Raw genomic sequence first — 18,002 nt, 5'->3', positions numbered from 1 at the left:
GGCTCAGCGGGCGACGCGAGGGTCACGCGGGGGGCCGGAAGTGACCTGGCGCGTCCCGGCCCCCGATGGGCCCCGCGTCCCGACAGGGCCGCGCCAGACCCGGGCCCAAACCTGGACGCCCGCGTGGCGCTGAGGGGCGGAAAGGCAGCCGCCGTGACCCGCCTTCTGGACCCGAGCTCGGGTAACCTTCCGCATCCGGGCCTCGCGACCTGGCCGGCGGGGTCCCTCACGTTCGGGGGAGCATGGGGACCTGCGACCTCGTGGGTGTGGAGGGGGCCCTCCCGGCCCAGGCCTGACTCGGAGCCGCGGGCGAAGCCGGGGGGATGCGCGGGGACGCAGACTGGGCCCACGCGCGGAGGGAAGGGGGTGCCAGCCAGGTGCGCGAGCCCGCCGTGGCCTGGTCCTCCCTCTCTTCCCTCCCTCCTGCCGCCCCTCGCCCCGCCCCGGGCTCAGGTGGCCACTAGGTGTCAGACACGGCCCGGGCCTTAGCCCACGTTGCAGCTTCCGCAGCCCCGGGGGACACGCCCCTTCCTTCCCAGCCCCAAAGGGGAGATTTCACTTTACAAGAAAGCTGGACAACCCTCTCTCTCTCAGCTCTACCCTTCCCCTCCCCACCCCACACACACACTAGGTGACATTTTGCCCCATTTCCCAAGCCATGGAGCTTTGCTGAGACAAACTACCCAAACCCCCAAGTCAGCCAGCCTCAGTATACAAAGCAGCCTCTCGTGAAGGCCTGCTAAGAGAGGGCCAGGCCAAGGCTAAGGCTAGGTAGCGGCCAGCCCTTAGTGCAGCCCCAGTCCAGGTCCTTTTTTCAGGAAATGCTGTGGGTAGATAAGCAGCTCAGAACAAAGGGTTCTTTCCTGTGGGCTTGCTGGCAAGATGCACCAAAGGCCTGGGGTAGGAGGGAGATGGGGTTTCCTCCCCTGGAGACATAAATGAACTTCAGCAAAGGGACACCCCTCCCCCACCTGCCCCCAGCACTGTGGGCTTCCCATGGGCGGGCCTTGGGAGCCATACCCCCTTAAAGAGAGAACAGTCTCAAGCACATGGCAAAGCAACCAAGGGTGCCCACTGCACGAACACAGCTGGGCCCAGCTCCTCAGAGTGACCAAGCTTAAACCTTCCATGAACATAAATTTTGTTGGGGTAGCTTTCCAGTCGGAGGGAGTTCATGGACATTTTAAATTAAGAAACAGCTTCCTTAGGGTGCCAACAGGCAAACAGCAGGCAACAAACACCTTGTGAGTCGAATGTGGACCTGAGCCATTTCTGGGGTAGGGAGGTGCACAGAGGAGCAGAGCCTCGCCGTGAACTTGGTGTGAGTGCCATGAGCCCCTTCCAAAGCCAGGAGAGAGACTCCTGCTGAGGCAGGATGGGGCCCTTTGAGTCCCTCCCCCTCCCCCCACCACCCCCCACACGGCCATGCGCTCCCCTCAGGAGAGAGTGCACCCTGCCAGCGGTGCCCTCAGGGGTCTGCCTAAAGTGTGGAGATGGAGGCAGCGCTCTGAGTGAGGCAGGGTGCCTCCATGGGGACCAGCCGCATGGGGTCTTAGCAATAAGGGTTCATGGCACCACCCAACCATTTTAAAGTGCAGGTGATCCCACTAGACTACATTCAAGCACTGGGACCCTGTGGCCTTGGCCCCTGTTGTCAGAATCCCCAATCCAGAATGACAGACACTCTCCCTTCCTCCCCCTCCCTGCTGCTGAGACTCCTGCCTCAGAAGCCAGAAAAGCATCTACCCTATAGCTGGGGGAGGAGTGGGCAAGGAGAGCAGCCTCAAGGTCCCTTCCTGGGGACTGAGAATGTGGCCCAGGACATTTTTCCATGCAAACATTCCCCTTCGCGCACTCACAGAATTACACTAGACTTTATGTTTTTCAGAGACACCAAGTCCACTCCCGCCTCTCCTTTGGCACGCCCGTCCCCCTACACACACGCACATCATCATCATCATCATCATCATCATCACTTGGCTCATTCCTTCACATCTCAACTCTGAACATTCCCTCCTCAGGCCTTCCCCAACCATCCAGTCCAGTATTTGGGGTCGGGGTTTAAAATGCAGGGAGAGACCCTAGATTAAGCATGTAGCGACGGTTCTGGAAAACCACGCCTTGCGCTCACCCTGTTCTTTAGCCAAAAGTATTTAAAGGACAGGAAGAAGCAAGACAGCACCATGCGCCATGTAAACAGGATCTCAAATCCCCCAGCACCTGGCTGATCACGTCTGCCCCTGCTAAGATGACCAGATTTAGAAAGAAGGAAAAAACCAGGAGGCCCAGTTAAATGTGAATTTAATATTTTTTTGGCATAAGTACGTCCCACATATTATATGTAGTATACTAAAAAGGTATCCATTGTTTATCTGAAATTCAAATCGAACTCGGTGTCCTGTACTTTATCTGGCAATCCTACTCTCGTTCCTATGTGGGAAGTACAAGAGAGGGGCCTCCTAGCCATTCTGACCCTGCGAGCAAAGTGTCCCCACCCCCAGCAGGCTGAAACACCCAGTTAACTCCTCTTGGGCACGTGCTTCAGGCAGAGGCCTTAACCCCGGACTGCAGAGAGTACAGGAGAGGAGATGGTCCCCAGTTCTAAGGCATGGTAACATGCAGACACACAAAATTCATTTACTCTTTACAACGGTCTGATCGAATCTCTTCCACGTGCCAGGTGCCGGGCGACATTGAGGATATAACAATGAACATGACAGGCACAGCCTTGTTCTCCTAGGCCTTAACAGTCAGCACGTAGAAAGGGTCAGAGAAGGCTTCTGGGGCGTGTGACATCGAATCATAGAACTACAGGACTGGCAGGGGTTAACCTGGCAAAGGGACAGGAGGGAGAGGACAGGAGTGTCCCTGGCCAAAGGAACAAGAGCTCGCTGTGCTGGAAGGCAGAGGAGGCCTAACCAGCACACCCTCGGGGCTCACGGCCACCAAGGTAATCAGCATGTGTGCGCCAGCTCTGGGAGGTGGCCTCGCCTCGAGATGGCAAGACATCTACCCTGACAGGATACAGAAGGCTGAGGAATTTGCTCCAACTTCCTTGAAAAGAAAACTAGTCAGAATCTGAAAGTGCTTGGCTACTTTGATGAGTTTAAAATGGAACTATAAACACTCAGGGAGAAAACCTGTCTTCTAGGTTCAGGGCAGCGAAGGTGGCCAGAGAAGGAACAGCCCCAGCGGGAGCGTCCGGCAGAGCAGGAGCGATGGTGGCAGGAGAGGCGGTGAGGCAGGGGATCGGCCACAAGCTTCCTGAGCCTCCGATGAAGACAGTGAGTCACCTGGGACCTCCAGCATTTGAGAGGATGGGACTGAGGGACATCACAGGCTGTGGGTCCCAGCTGCCCTTGAGGCTGGTCCAGTGGAGAAAACGGCTTAGACAAACACGAGTGACCTACCTGCCCACGAGCCAAAACAACACTGCAGGATGGATGGAGAAGCGTTGAGAATCAGGACGGTCAGGCCAGCTTTTACCTTTGCCAGGCACTGAGGGAAGAAGGTGTGGGATGGACATGCAGTGGTGGGGACCAGCCAGGTGCAAGAGGTGGCATGACAGCACCGGGTACCCAAGGTGGGAGGCAACAAAAGAGGTGGCTTTTCCCAGCCTCCCGATGTGTTCCTGTGAGGCCCTCTGGGAAAGGGAGGGGTCAGGAAGAAGTAATTTTCTCTTCTCCTCCCTCCCTACTTTCCTTCCTTCCTCCCTTCCTTCCTCCTTTTCTTCCTTTCTTTCCACAAAGTTTTATTGGATACTACTTGCGTCAGGCACTGTTCTAGGCCCTAGAGAGACAGTAGTCAACGAGACAGACAAGGTCCCTGCTTCGTGTGACTTACGTGAAGCGAGGAAGACAGACCATTAAAAAGTACACTAACAAGCAGACGACATGTATACACAACACATCCGTATGGACGCAGAGGCCTGATAGCACGTAGCAACAAGTGGATGAAGAAAATAAAGCAGGGGAAAGGCCCAGAGCGTCACGGGAGGGAGGACACTGTCGAGGGGTGCTAGAGCCTAGTGGGGGTGCAGCCACGTGAAGATCTAGAGGAAGGTCATTCCAGCAGAGGGAAGAGGATGGAAGGGCAAAGGCCCGAGGCAGGGGTGTGCGGGGGGGCCTGCCCTCTGACCGCCTCCCTCCCAGCTCAGGGCAAATTAGCAGCCTGTGGAGATCGAAGGCAGGAAATACGAACAGGCCCTTCGAGAGGGCAGAGGTGGAAGACACGAGGGTGAGGTGTGGAGCAGGGCCCTCCCCGTGGTTCCTGGGGCATCCAAGTCGCCATAGGCCTGTCCTAGTTGCATCTGAACTTGACCGTGTCCTCCACACACTGGAGAATCTGGACATTGGGTCACGCTCAGCAGGGCACCACCAAGCTCCCCTCGTCCAGCCCAGAAGGTTTGCTCTGTGGCCGGTCGTGTGTCCTGAGCAGGAGGCATCGGCCCCAACTCACCTTGGCCACCTTTTCCCCTCCAGGGAGGAAATCATGAGGAGTCTGTGTCCAGGTCGTGTCCTCAAACCTCACCTCCCTGCTTCTCTCCCTCAGTCAGTCGGTCGGTCAGTCAGTCGGTCGGTCAGTCAGTCAGTCAGCAAACATGGGAGACTTGCTACGTGAGTGCTAAAAGCACTGCAGAGAGCAAGAAACACCCAGAGGAGCCAGACCGTGAGGCCTGGGGTAACGAGCTGCTGATCATCGGTCATCTGACCCCTCCACAAACCGGCCATAAACTGCAGGGCTGCGACTTCTGCATTTTGTTGAAAGCCTGTGACAGCTCTGATTTCTCATCTTGGGTCCTAAAGCTAGTCTAACTCTGGCTCCCCACCCCGCTGGCTCTTGGCCAAGCCCCTTATGCCAGGAGTGTGGAGAGGATGTAGTGACCACTCTGAGCCAAAAGTGCAGGGCGACCAAATCATGCATGGCCTAGAGGGTGCCCCGAGTGGACGACGGGTGAAGGCACTGGCCGAGCTCCTCTGCTGCAGCCCTCTCCCTGCGTAGGACCTCAGCTGAGCCCAGAGGAGCAGGAGGAGGGGGTGGTCATGTGAGGTACTGGCTCCAATGAGTGCGCCAAGCCTGGGTCACTTCCAGGGGCACAGCAAGGCAGCAATACACTTGTCCTGAGTCAGAGGTTTCACTTAGCCCCGTGCTACCCTTCCCCTGTCTCCATCCTCTACACTTCTCTTGACCTTGACGGTCGACTCCTGCCTCGAGTGTGCCAATCCGGCCAGCTGGTCCTTGTTGAGCACAGATTCGATTTGAAAGCACTTTGACCTTAGCTCAGAACCTTCTTCACCCAAGAAGCCACACTCGTCTGATCCCTCCCAGCCAGTGGGGGACTCTAAGAGGTGGCCCAGTGCCAGGGAGAATCATGCCCCTCAGCTGGCCCCTGAATTTGGGTTGACCCTCAGTCTCTCAGTCTCCTGCCTCGTGACCTGCTGTGGGGCAGTCATGCCTCCTGCTCTCGTAGGCACCACGGGCACCAGTTCCTGGATCAGGGCTGGAAGCTGGACCCCCTGTCCTTACAGCCAGAGATAGTTCTGGTAGTATGGGCGAGCTTGGTTCAAGGCCTTACGCCAAAGCTCCAAGGCCTAAGACTGTTGGAATGAGAGGGTGCTGCTTGGAGTCTTTAATAAGTCATTATCCATCCCCACATCCCCACATCCCACTATCCACTGTGAAATGAGTCGCCCTTCCCAGCCTGAGGGGCACTGTTAGGTCCAAATGATATGTACTCTCATCCATCTCGAGTTTTCTCCCCTTCCCTGGGCCTCTCTCCATCTGATAAATCCAAGTACACACACACACACACACACACACACACACACACACACACACACACACACACAGCTTAATTTGGCCCAGGGCTCAGTCCTGACTGTGGAGTCAGGACCCCGTGGCACCTGCACACCAGCAAGTGAGATGGCCCCGTGCCCCCTGTTATCCCCACGGTGCTCAGGTAGCCGGGTCAGTATCAGCATGAGCAGCGATCAGCACCAGGCCTCCCTTAGGTGACTGGGGCCCCCATGGAACCTGCCTCTTCCCAGGTTCCTCCAGGGAATGGCTTCTCCCCAGAGGTCCATGCCTTTCTCACCAGCCGCCCCTAGAGAAGGCCTGCTAAGATGGAAGGACCTCGTCCCAGTTATTTCCTCCTCTGCGTGCTGGTCAAACCACCCACCCCACTGTCGTGGCGGGTGACAGGAGGTAGCCTCTGCTTAGCCACACAAGTCCACTGCCACCTTCCATTCAACATGGGACTTTCTGCCCAACATCTGCCTCAAAGGCTCTCCCCAGAGGCGTTTCCTAAAACAAAGCAAACTACTCTAAGGTAATGAAACAACAAAATGCCATTTTTCTCCCCTAGGACTCCCTCATCTGACCCATCTTCCAGGGAGTTTGTTTACTGAAGGGCCCTGGGGAAGGATGGAGAGGCTGGGCCGGGGGCTCCTCAGGGGCCCTGGGCATTCCGAGGGCCTGGCCAGGGCCCTGGACATCTAGAGGCAAGGGGTGGACCCCAAAGATGAGTTCGCCTCCATGCTCTTGGTCCCTTAATGGAGTCTTAGAAGTCAATAGGTGGTGTGAGGCTGGCCAGACTCCCAGCTCCAGGCTCCCACTGCCATGCTGATGGCAGCTGTCCCTCCCACCCTCCCTTCTCTGTTGGTCCCCATGGTTCTGTCGCTGCTGCCACCGCAGGCCTTGTTTTGTTTCTCTGATTGTCTCTCTCTTTCTCAGCTTCTCACAGTCTCTCTCCCTTCCCTCCATCTGTCTTCCTGTCTGAATGAGGTTCCCTGGGCTTCCAGAGTGTGGGCGGTTTCATTCATTTACTGGCCCATCTCCAGGAACAGTGCATAAGATACACACAGCCACAATAAGATACACACAGTCACAATAAGATACACACAGCCACAGTAAGATACACACAGCCACAATAAGATACACACAGCCACAATAAGATACACACAGCAATGGTAAGATACACACAGGGGCTGGATCTTGCTTTAGGGCCAATTAGAGCCCCCAAGCCTCTGAGCTCCAAGCTGGGCCCCAGTGGGGTTGGGGGTGGGGGTTACTGACACCCAGCTGGGCCTCTGAGCAGGAGGGAGATGGCAGTGCTGAGGCCCAGGCAGGAACATAGCCTGACAACTGAAGCCAGTGGAGGCCTGGGAACCCGCTACACACACACAGCCCCTCACCACCACCACACTCTTACCTGCTGCAAAAGAGGTCGGAATTCATTTGTTCTAGTCAGGCCATCGGCAAAGCTGCCATGTCCATGCAACCTGGGCAGCACTAGACTCTGGAATGTGGGTGTGATGGTGCCCAGTTTCTACTGTCCTGAAGGTCCGTGGGAAGACAGATGTGCAGATGAGTGTCGTCTTCCTCACTAGACGCTGTGCAGAATTCCAGGACGTGCTTTGGGGGAAGAAAGGTCAGGTCAGGCTTTGAGGGATGATGGGTGATGACCAAGTCTTGGGGCGGGGGGAAGGGCAGGAAGGGGACATTCCAGGCAGAAGGAATGAAAGACCACAAAGGCCCCAGGGCCCTAAGAGATCAGCTTCTGCTTGGCACGCCAGTGGGGCCGGCTTCTGTAGACCATGAAATTGTCGGCGGAAAAAAAATGGAATCTGACTAGAGTTGCAAACATTTTTTGGTTTTCCAAGTAAAGACATTAAAAGAAAATACGTCATTTTTCCTCTTACTACCCTTTTATGGAAGAAGTAATATTTTAAATACAAAAGAAAAGAAAGGCTATTTGGAATAAAAGGTATCGTAACCAAGAAAAGACAGCTGGCAACGTGACAGATACAAGCCGATCGATTTCATGCCTCCCTGTTCTCGTCTTCCTCCCTTCGTTGCTGACTTTCGAGCACTTTATCAGGGGCCAGGCCCTTCAGGTGACTGGCCTCTGGGACGCACCGATAGAGGGACCTGTGGAGGTCGGGCAAGGACTGGACACATGGAGGAGGCCGGAGCCACACCAGGAAGGACTTTGGACTTCACGCTCAGGAGTGTGGATTTTGCCCTTCAGATGACGTGGATGGGGAAGCATTTTAAGCGAATGGATGCTGTGATCAGATTCAGGCTTCAGGCCAGCGTCCATTCTCACGGCTTCGTCTAAGACTGGATTGGAGGGAGAAGAGACCAAGGGAGAGACGGGCCCAGTGAGAAATGATGAGAGTCTATAGTAAGACAGGGACAGTGGCAGTGGGACTAGAGGAGGGGAGAAGCTGGGTACCAAAGCTGGGGACTTGGTGATGAGCTAAACGGAGCCCAGCTCCCAGGGAACTGTCATTCTCCACTCGTGGGTCTCTGGGTGGCAACAGATACAACAAATAAATAAGAGGTGTGGGGTGGGGGGGGCGGTGATAATGTCAAAAAGGAAATGAGGCCACGGGGGTGAGAGTGAAGGGAGGAGGACACAGTCGTGCGGGCAGTAAGGGGAGAAGGGCCCCGAGGGCGGCCATCTGGAGAGGGCCTTTCGGGGGGAGTCGCCAGCACCTGCAGGAGCGGCTCTGCCTCTGAGGAAGAGCCCAAAGGGCTGGGGCAGAGGGAGCCAGGATCGGGCTACATGAGGAGCTATCTAATATATATGTAAGTTACGAAGCATGGTAAAAGCTCACCCAGACGCCCGCCACCCAGCACTACCCTGGTCTCGCCGGTCCCTGCCCTCCCTCTCCCGTCCCCCCCGCCACGTGCGTCCTGCGTTTCATTCTCTTTTCAAGAGTAGTTTCAGTGCTCTGTATGTATCTCTAAACATCACGCTATTTAGCTTTGCTTGTTTAAGAGCTTTATAAAAACGGGGTTTCTTAGATATGTACTCAAGAGGAACGAAACCATGTCTGCAAAAAGCCCTGACTGTAAAGCAGCCTTATCCAAAGTAGCCGTAAGGGGAAACAACCCGAATGTCCCTCAGCTGGTGAACAGGTAAACCACATGTGGTTCATCCACGCAGTGGAATATTATTCGGCCATAAAAAGGAATGAAGCACTGACACATGTTACAACATGGATGAACTCCTAAAATGTGACACTGAGTGGAAGAATCCAGGCATAAAGACTACATATTGTATGACTCCATTTAAATGAAATGTCCAGAAGAGCCAAATCTATAGAGGCAGAATATAGAGCAGAGGTTGCCCGCGGCTGCCTGTGGGAACGAATGGGGAGTGACTGGAAGTGGACACAAGAGTATTTTTTGGAGGCGATGGGAATATACTGAAAATAGATAGTGCGATAGTTGCACAATTCTCTAAATGACCTGATCAGCATTAAATCACACTTAAAATGGGTGCATTAACATGGAAATGTAAATCGTACTTCGATAAAGCTGTTTTAGAAAAGGCATTATATTATAGTCTTCTGAGGCTTGTTTGTCTCTCTCAGTTATGTTTCTGAGACTTTATTGGTACTGTCGCGCAGAGCTGCCACTCGTTTATTTTCACAACTCTATAGATTATAGATTATAGACTTATAATCCATCGTGCGATGGCAGTACACTTCATTTCTCCAATCTCCCATCCTGTCACTGGACATACTTGTTTTTTTCTATTGCAGAACAATTTGCCAGGAACATTCCCGTACGCGTCTCCTTGGTATTCATAAGTTTATGTCTGTTGACTCTAATAAGGAAATATCAGGACTTGTATACTGTCTCTTTTTTTTCAGTTCATTTTTTTTAGGAATTCATTTTTATCGAGTTTTACAAAAGAATTATTGCACCAACAGGTTGAAAATTAAAACACAACTGCTCCTCATCACAGTTTGAGATATGCGGCTCTAGGGACTGTACTGGGAATAAAATTGCTGGGTCAAGGGCATGCAAAAGTTCAAGGCCATCCGAATGTCAAACTGCTTTCTAAAATAGCTGTAATGATTTGCATTCCGCCGGCAGTGGATGAGAGTTCCCACCTTGCTCCGCATCTCCACCAACACTTAGTACTGTTCAATTTTTAAATTCGTGCCACTTTTGTGGGTACGACGTATTTTAATTCCTTTGTCGCTAAATGAGGTCGAACATTTTCACATATGTTTATGGGGCCTTTGTACTTCCTCTTCTGTGCTACTCCGGTTCAGTTTCCTTTGCCCATTTTTTTTCTTTTTCTTATTGATCCGTTCAGTTCTTTATATCCTCTAGATATCAGTCCTTTGTCATTTAAATATATTCCAGATCTCCTTCTCAGTTTGAGACTTATTTGAATTTCCTTGGGGTGTCTTTTAATAACAGAAGGTCTTACTTTTATAGTAGTCGGATTTGATCTACTCTTTCCTTTTCTGGCTCATTCCTCTTCCCTCCTTGCAGATCGTGCCTTTTCTGGCAGGGCCCCTACTGAACTGACAAGCTCCGAGCAGGCGGTGGACGGCGCTTTTTGAATCTGCACTCTCTTGCCTCCAGCCTTATCTCAGGCCCACTTTATACTCAGTAGTTTGTTCCGGGGTCTATGTTTTCACTGCTAGTCTTTCCCTGCTGCAAAGACCTCCCTTAGTCTGCTTGTAGAACCCCAAGTCATTCTGCAAACCCCAGCTCTGGCACAGCCTCCTTTTTCCTTCTCTCCTTCCTTCCCTCTGTGTCTCTCTCTCTTTCTCTCTCTCTCTCTCTCTCTCTCTCTCAGAGCCCAGAGGTCTTATTATTATTATTATTAAATGCCTATTAATCCGTGAATTCGCAGGCTTCCAGCAGTTCAGGCTCCTTTCCACTAGTTCTCACAAAACGAACCTCCGTGGGTGGAGCGGGCCGGCGCTTCAGTCGAACCCAAGTCGCTTCTCTCCGTCTTCCTCCTTTCTCTGATCACCTCCCTTCGCATATTTGAGGAAGCCATCTCAGCTCTCGGAGTAATTAACATGCTCAGTACATACACTGACTCTCTTGGCGAGAATCATGACCTTAGCTTGTTTGTGTCCGACAATGCCAACAGGGCAACACTGCAGGCCCGGCCAGCTTTGCCATGGTAACATTTGTGGGAAATTCCTTTTGAACAGTGCCCATTCCCTGATGTCTACAATACCACCTTTCTTATAGATTCACGTGTATGTGGCCAGAGGAACAATTCCATGTTTCTAAAAGGCCTAAAGGACATGCAGCAATGCCTGTCCTTGCTCCCTTCATGTTGGTCATTTTGGCAAATCACTGGAAGATGTGGTTTCGGCCGAAAGGCACAACGTTCTCTTCGTAAAAGCATTTCCAGACCCCCAAGGCTGAGTCAAGTCTTCCTCTGTTCAGTGGGCCCCAGGCCTATCTAAGCATCAGATGATTGACAGTATGTGTGGTTTTGACTATTAACATGGAATAATCTTTACCTTGAATAAGTACAGTTTATTAAAGAGACAGTATTTCAAAACTTGGGATTTCTTAACAACGGAATGTTTAGAACGGAGAAAAAGTTTGGGAACCACTTTTCTCTCGCCAGTGACGTCTATGACATTTGTGACACCGCCCTCCACTTGAACACTTCCAGGGCCAGGAAGCTCACTGCCTAGCTCCCTGCCTCGGTGGGCTGGACCGCTCCAGTTGTTGTAAACTGCTTTTTGCTTCTTTTTAACGCTCCCTCTGTCTGCTGCCTCCTCGTTGCTGCTTACTGTTCGTCACTCTGCTCTCTAGAGAGACGGTGAGTCTTTCTTCTCTGTCGCCCCCACCCTCCGACATGAGAGGCAGTACCATGTCTGCCATGTCTCTTTTTCTCCAGGAGAAACACCTGGGAAGAGGTAGTTCCTAGATCCCTCGGCGCCTGCTCACCCCCTGCTCCAGAACCCTGGTAAACCACACGGCCTCGTTTGAGGAAAACCCGGCGCAGAGGAGGCCCTGATCCGTTTAACGTCAGTCTGTGGGTGCAGCCAAAGAGGCTCGTGGCAGTTCTGGCAGCCTCGTCAGCCCTGTGGTTCGTGCTGAACTTGGGAGTTGATGAAACCCCACAGATATTTTCCATGTGAAAAATTACCAGTTTGTTTATAGGCATCTGATTTCTCCCTCTAAATGCAGAGTATCCGTAGGATTCGATCTTACTGTGGTGACTCAGTAAGTTAAGTTTTCTTAACTTTCCTGTCTCCATTTAGCTCTCCCCCTAGCTTCACGTCAAGCACAAATTTAATAAGAAACATACTTTTTTTTTTTTTAATGTTATATTCGAAAGACAATGCCCTGTGGCAGCTAAGACTCCTTGGACTCTGTCTCCATTACACTCTGTCTTTGGGGTGTCAGGCCCCCGACTCCGAGGAAGCAGGGCCAGGGGAGGTGCGTGTCTTTACTCCAGGCCCAGGGTGAGGCCCGGCTTTGCTGCGTGGCCGGTGATGATCCGGCTCCGCCTCGCAGCCCCAGATCGTCTGAGTAATCCCGGCCCCATATCTGTTCCATCTCCTGTTGCCCAATCTTGCCTGGTCTTCATTTAAAATGCCTCCCTCTCTCTCTCTCACTTGTTCCTTCACTCATTTCTCCTGAGACCATGGTGCTTGTGCCAGAGGTGGCCTCACCAACACAGACTCCAGGGATCTTTATAAACAATTCCCAAGGGGGTGCAGGGCCCCGAGCCCCTGGCTAGGGATGTCACTTGGGCTGAGCCCTGGAAAGAGAGGGAAAAGTTCAGCAGACCTGTCTTTGGAAGACTCACGTGTCAGGCAGAAGACACAAAGAAATTTCCATCAGTCAGCACTGGGGTGTGAGCTGAGGCCGCCAAAGAAAAGGGTGGGAGGTCAGACTTCCTTCCAAGAGAGGTTTAGGTTGAGCTGTACCCTGACTATATTTGTGTTTCAAAGCAATCGGTGGAGATAAATGATTAGCAAGCTCAGAAGGCCCAGACACAGGGTCAGGAGACAGCCACGAGGAGGGTGGGGGAGCGGGTAGGAGGAGGCAGGTAAGCCAGAGACGGAGAGACGTGGTAGAGTCACAGGTGTGCAGAGGCACATGGGACCAGTGGGACAAAAGGAGACAGCAGCCGATTGGATGGAGGGGGAATAAGAGAGGGTGAAGCCTTGAAAGGCATGTTCCTAGGAGGGGAATATTCCAGAAGCAGGTTAGGTGGTGGGGGGGCGAGGAGAAGAGGACTTGGGAGGGCACCGCCCCTTCGCTGTGAGGAAATGGGTGACTGACGAGCCAGGTCTTCTCACCCCCACCATCGCCGGGGGTCCTCAGTCCACTCGCCCTCCTGTAGCCATAAGAGCCTTTGCCCTTGGTCTCTGCCTGCCACCTGCCCTGGGATGCTTCTGGGCCAGGCATCCACCCAGAGACACTTCAGGAGGTGTCGAGTTTCCCCCCAGCTCCCCAAGCCCGGTGCATTCACAGCTCACCAACTTTTCCATGGCAGTCGCTGTCGGGGGAGTGGGGAAGTGGCAGGTCAGAGCCGCCTGAGAAGGACCAAGGAGTTCAAAATACTGCCCAAGACCCAGGAAGCCATGCTCAGAGCCCAGGGCCCTGTGCGAAGCCAGGCCTGGTGTCAGCCCTGATGGTGCCTCCTTCTCCATGTCACCAGTATGAATGGCCCCTCCTGTACTCTGGGTGTTGGGTGGATGCAGGGGATATGACGATTTATCATATCAGGCCATGTGTATCGAGCCAGGCATCTAAGAGCTTTACATAATTTCATTTAAACCTCCTAGCATAGCAGCCCTAAGAGTCAGGTGCTATTTGATTCCCATTTCACAGACAAGGAGACCAGCGCACAGAGGTTAGTAAATTGGCTAAGGTCACACAAGAGTTGGAGCCCAAGGGCAAAGGTCAACAAGGGCCCCACCCTGGAGCCACCCTAGGGCCCACTCCTCCTCCACCCTCCAGAATGTTCGCTGCCTCAGTCTACTGTCACTGGACAAGTCAAGTGTCATATTCTTGAGTCAGGACATTCTCATTTTTAATTCCAAACCTTAAGCCCACTTCTGGTTTTGCTCCTAACGAAGTTACCTCCGGGGCGGTCCCTTCGGGAACGTGGACACAAATGACACCTTTCCTTCCCCAGCTCGGTGGGGCTCCTCTCGCCCCACCCAGCTCCATCCTTGTCATTCCCACTTCACTTCACACCTAACCCCCCTGATCCTCTGAGGCCAAACCCTGCCTTCCTCCTAGTAAAGCTGTCTTGCCTGTCCCATCCAGCCTGCCTGAGCCATCTTCCTGCCAACTCCTTAGCATCTGAGATTCACTCCAGCTGCCGGCTGTAAGCACTTAGCCTCAGAGAGCTGATTCTCTCTTCACCCTGAGTCTTAAGCTAAAGACGATAACCCTGTATTTCTCTCCTGGCCCAGGACCTTGCATCTAGGAATGTCAGCTAATGATTTTGATATCAATGTCTTGATTTTTGCGTGACATCTGACAAAGGGTCTGTCTTCCCTACAACTCTTGGGAGGAGAATAGGTAGAAATGATTATAGCCATTTTCCACATGAGGAAACAGGCTGAAAGAGGTTATCGTGCTCAGGTCATAAGATTTGTGTGTCCCAGATTTTTCTGGCTCCTAATCCAGTGCTGTTTCCCCTGCACCTTGCTTTTGGTGCCCCCAGGAGTTAATGCTGAATAAATATACAGAGGAGAGGTTAGCCTGGGCTGAGGGAACTAGAGTGGTTCATTTTAGAGGGAGTTGAGCTGGGCTTTGAGAGGTGGGTGGGTTTCGCCTAAGCAAAGAGGATATTCATTGGGAGAACCATGGCTCCTCTGAAAACCAATCGACGAGCAGGAGATTCCTTGGCGAACGTAGAATGATGAAAGTAAACATTTGGGCATACTTTTTAATAACAGCAATGTCAAAATATAAGTCATAGGCTATAAAATTCCCCCTTTACAGTGTACAATTCAGTGGTTTCATGTATATTTAGAGTCGTGCAACCATTACTAATAATTCCATTAGGACATTCTCATCATCCCACAAAGAAACTCCATGCCTTTGGCGATTACCCCCATTCCCACTCCCACGCCCCAGCACCACTAATCTACTTTCTGTCTATTCTAGACATGTCATATAAATGGATTTATACCATACGTGGCCTTTTGTCACTGGCTTCTTCCACTTAGTATGATGTTTTCAAGGTCGGTCCATATCGTAGCATAAAACTAACACTTTGTTTCCTCTTATGGCCGAATAACATTCCATTGTTTGGATATAGCACATTTTGCTCCATTCATCCGTTGACACATCCGTTGATGGACGTTTGGGTTGTTTCCAAATTTTGGCTGTTATTCATAATATTATCCTGCTTTGAACATTTGTGTAAAATTTTTGTGTGGACATGTTTCCAGTTCTCTTGGAATGGAACTGCAGGGTCACATGGTGACTCTGTTTAACATTTCGAGGAACTGCCAATCTGTTTTCCAAAGAGGCAGTACCATTTTACAATCCCACCAGCCACATAGAAGGCTTCCAATTTCTCCATATCCTCGATGGCATTTGTTATTGTCCATCTTCTTTATTTTAGGCCTCTTAGTGGGTGTGAAGTGGTATCTCATTGTGGTTTGGTTTGAATTTCCCTGATGAGTAATGAAGTTGAGCATTTTTTCATGTGCTTTTTGGTCATTTGTATGCCTCTTTGGAGAATGTCTATTTAAATCCTCTGCCCATTTTTTAATTGAGTTAATTGTCTTTTTATCGTTGAGTTGTAAGAGTTCTCCATATATTCTGGACACGAGCCCCTTATCATACACATGCTTTGCAAATATTTTCTCCCATTCCATGAGTTGTCTTTTTATTGTCTTGATGGTGTCCTTTGAAGCACAAAAGTTTTAAATTTTGATGAAGACCAATTTATCTAATTTTTCTTTTGTAACTTGTGCTTTTGGTTAAGAAACCATTGCCTAATCCAAGGTCACAAAGATTTATACTTATGTTTCTTCCAAGATTTTTGTGGTGTTAGCTCTTACGTTAAGTCTGTGATCCATTTCGGGTTAATTTTTGTACATAGTGATCCAACTTCATTCTTTTACATGTAGAAATCCAGTTGTCCCAGCACCGTGTGTTAGAAAGACTTTCTTCCCTTTCTCCCTACCCCGTTTAATTATCCCGGCACCCTTGTCAGAAATCAGTTGAACATAAATGTGAGGTTTATTTCTGGGCTTTCAATTCTGTTCCACCGTTGGGCATATTTTCTAAGAGATATTTTTCTCAAACTGTGGTGCCTGGTGACTTGTCCTTCCCTGGAAGAGTGATGAAGAGATGGAGCGATCCACTAAGCAGACTGCATTTCCTCGGGTGGGTCAGCCCCCATGGCTCTCTGCACAGCCTCATCATAATGACACCCTCCTGCAGGATTCAGAACCCCCTCCATTATTTTATTGGCAGCTGGGAGGTAGCTGACTGAACAAAAGACGTTGTCTCTCTCTTACTTCTCAGTTATTGTAAATATCAAGTCAGATAATTTACACAAAAGAATTTAGAAAAGTCTAAAGTGCTATCCAGATGTAAGGTGTATGCTTATTATTATCCCTCTTCCTCATGAATAAGACCGAGAGAGAGAGAGAGAGAGAGAGAGAGAGAGAGAGAGAGAGAGAGAGAGAGAGAAGAGAGAGAAGTTACTCATTGAGATTACTCATTTTACTCATTGAGATTGAGGCTGCAATGTCTGTATTATTGCGAATTCCAAATTAGTGAGGTTCATCCTTTCATGTCATTCTGGCAGGAGGCTGTGAGCTCGCCACTGGGAGAGTAAATACGAATGTTGGTCATCCCTTCTATTCTCCCTTCCTTGAATGAGGGCCTACTTTGTGCCAGACATTGTGCTAAGCTCTAGGAAAACCAGAGAAATAGGCAGACACGACCTCCGCCCTTCTGGAGCTCACGGTTAACAAGGAAGCTGTACAGTTCGATGAGCCATTATAGTAAATGCAACCGTGAGGGAGGTGCAGGGTGATGCCTCCAACCAGCCCTGGTATCAGTTTGTACCATGTAAACCAGGGGGTTAGAGTATCTTGCAACCCTGATTTTCCTTTGCTTCTGTAATTTTTCAGTGAGGCAGAGGCTCAAGCCCTAACCCAGATGTTCTATAGCCATTGTCTCAATGCCACAGTTAGACCTGAGGATAGACCGGCAGGGCAGACAGCCTGCGCTACCATCCTCCCAGAGTCGGTTCTCAGGAGCTCTTCAGAGGCGATGCCCCGGCTGAAACTTGCCTCCATCCTGCTTTCTGCAGTTTCTTTCCTGATAGTAGAGAAGGGCTCCCTGGTTACAGGCTAAGCTGCAGCCTCCTGTTCCTCTCTCCCCATCCTTTACCCACTCACCCCAGCAACCACTCTTTCACTGCCTCACTCTCAGCCTGGCCCCTCGTCCTGGCCAGGGCTGCTCTGATCATGGGCATCCACTTAGCCAGCCCTTAAGTGCACCAGTGCCCCTTGGTGTGAAGGAAGCCACAAGACTCCAGCTTTCATCTCCCTCTTCTCTCCCCTCCACTGGCACGGCCCTGCCTCCTCCACCTCCTAGGGCTGGGGCATCCGCCTTCCTCCCCACCTCTACCCCCATCCTCCTCTACATACCTCTCCCTGGCACCATGTCATCTGACAACTCAGCATGACCTCAGGGGTACTGAGGTCACACAGCCTCCCACTCACACTCCATGTGCCAAGTGACGCTTGAGCCTGTGTGTCCCTCCAAGCCCGGGGCTCCATACCACATGCAGATACCCAGGAGTCCAGGTGACTCCCAAAGACCCCAAGCTGCCGAATGGGTTGGAGACTCCTAAGTAGCTGTCACTGGCTTCTTCCCTGCTCTCTCTGCCCAGCCTCCACTTTTTTCACGGTCCCTTCCCACACCCTCAGGGTGTCTGCTACGGTGTAGGGTCCTCCCACCTCTGGGGACAGACACCATGGTACTGAGGAGTTAAGGGAGGACCCTCAGCCTCCATAACCACCTCAAAAAGGATGCCACTCTCTTGTACCACCACCCCATGCTTGTCGCTTAGAGGGACCCATGGATGAGACAGAGAAAAACTAACAGGGAGTGTGGAGACCTGAGGTGACTTGGAGCAAGCCACTCACCCTGAGTCTTAATTTCTTCATCTGCCAAATGAAGGAGCTATTCTCATTTCTAGGTTCATCTTTGTAGTTCTC

General features: G+C 51.5%; 1 long non-coding RNA gene across 1 annotated transcript in view; it reads right to left on the bottom strand.

Moving 5' to 3' along the window:
• Positions 1-7,260, bottom strand: part of LOC111744878 — a 15,675-nt gene extending 8,415 nt beyond the window's left edge. The window contains exon 1 of the long non-coding RNA XR_002782371.1: positions 7,211-7,260. This is a non-coding gene — a long non-coding RNA (uncharacterized LOC111744878). The remainder of the gene's footprint in view (positions 1-7,210) is intronic.
• Positions 7,261-18,002: the final 10,742 nt, after the last annotated feature.

This window comes from Pteropus vampyrus, unplaced genomic scaffold (assembly GCF_000151845.1).
Source record: "Pteropus vampyrus isolate Shadow unplaced genomic scaffold, Pvam_2.0 Scaffold143, whole genome shotgun sequence".
In the NCBI taxonomy this organism is placed as follows: Eukaryota; Metazoa; Chordata; class Mammalia; order Chiroptera; family Pteropodidae; genus Pteropus; species Pteropus vampyrus.
This window is presented reverse-complemented; position numbering and strand designations above follow the sequence as displayed.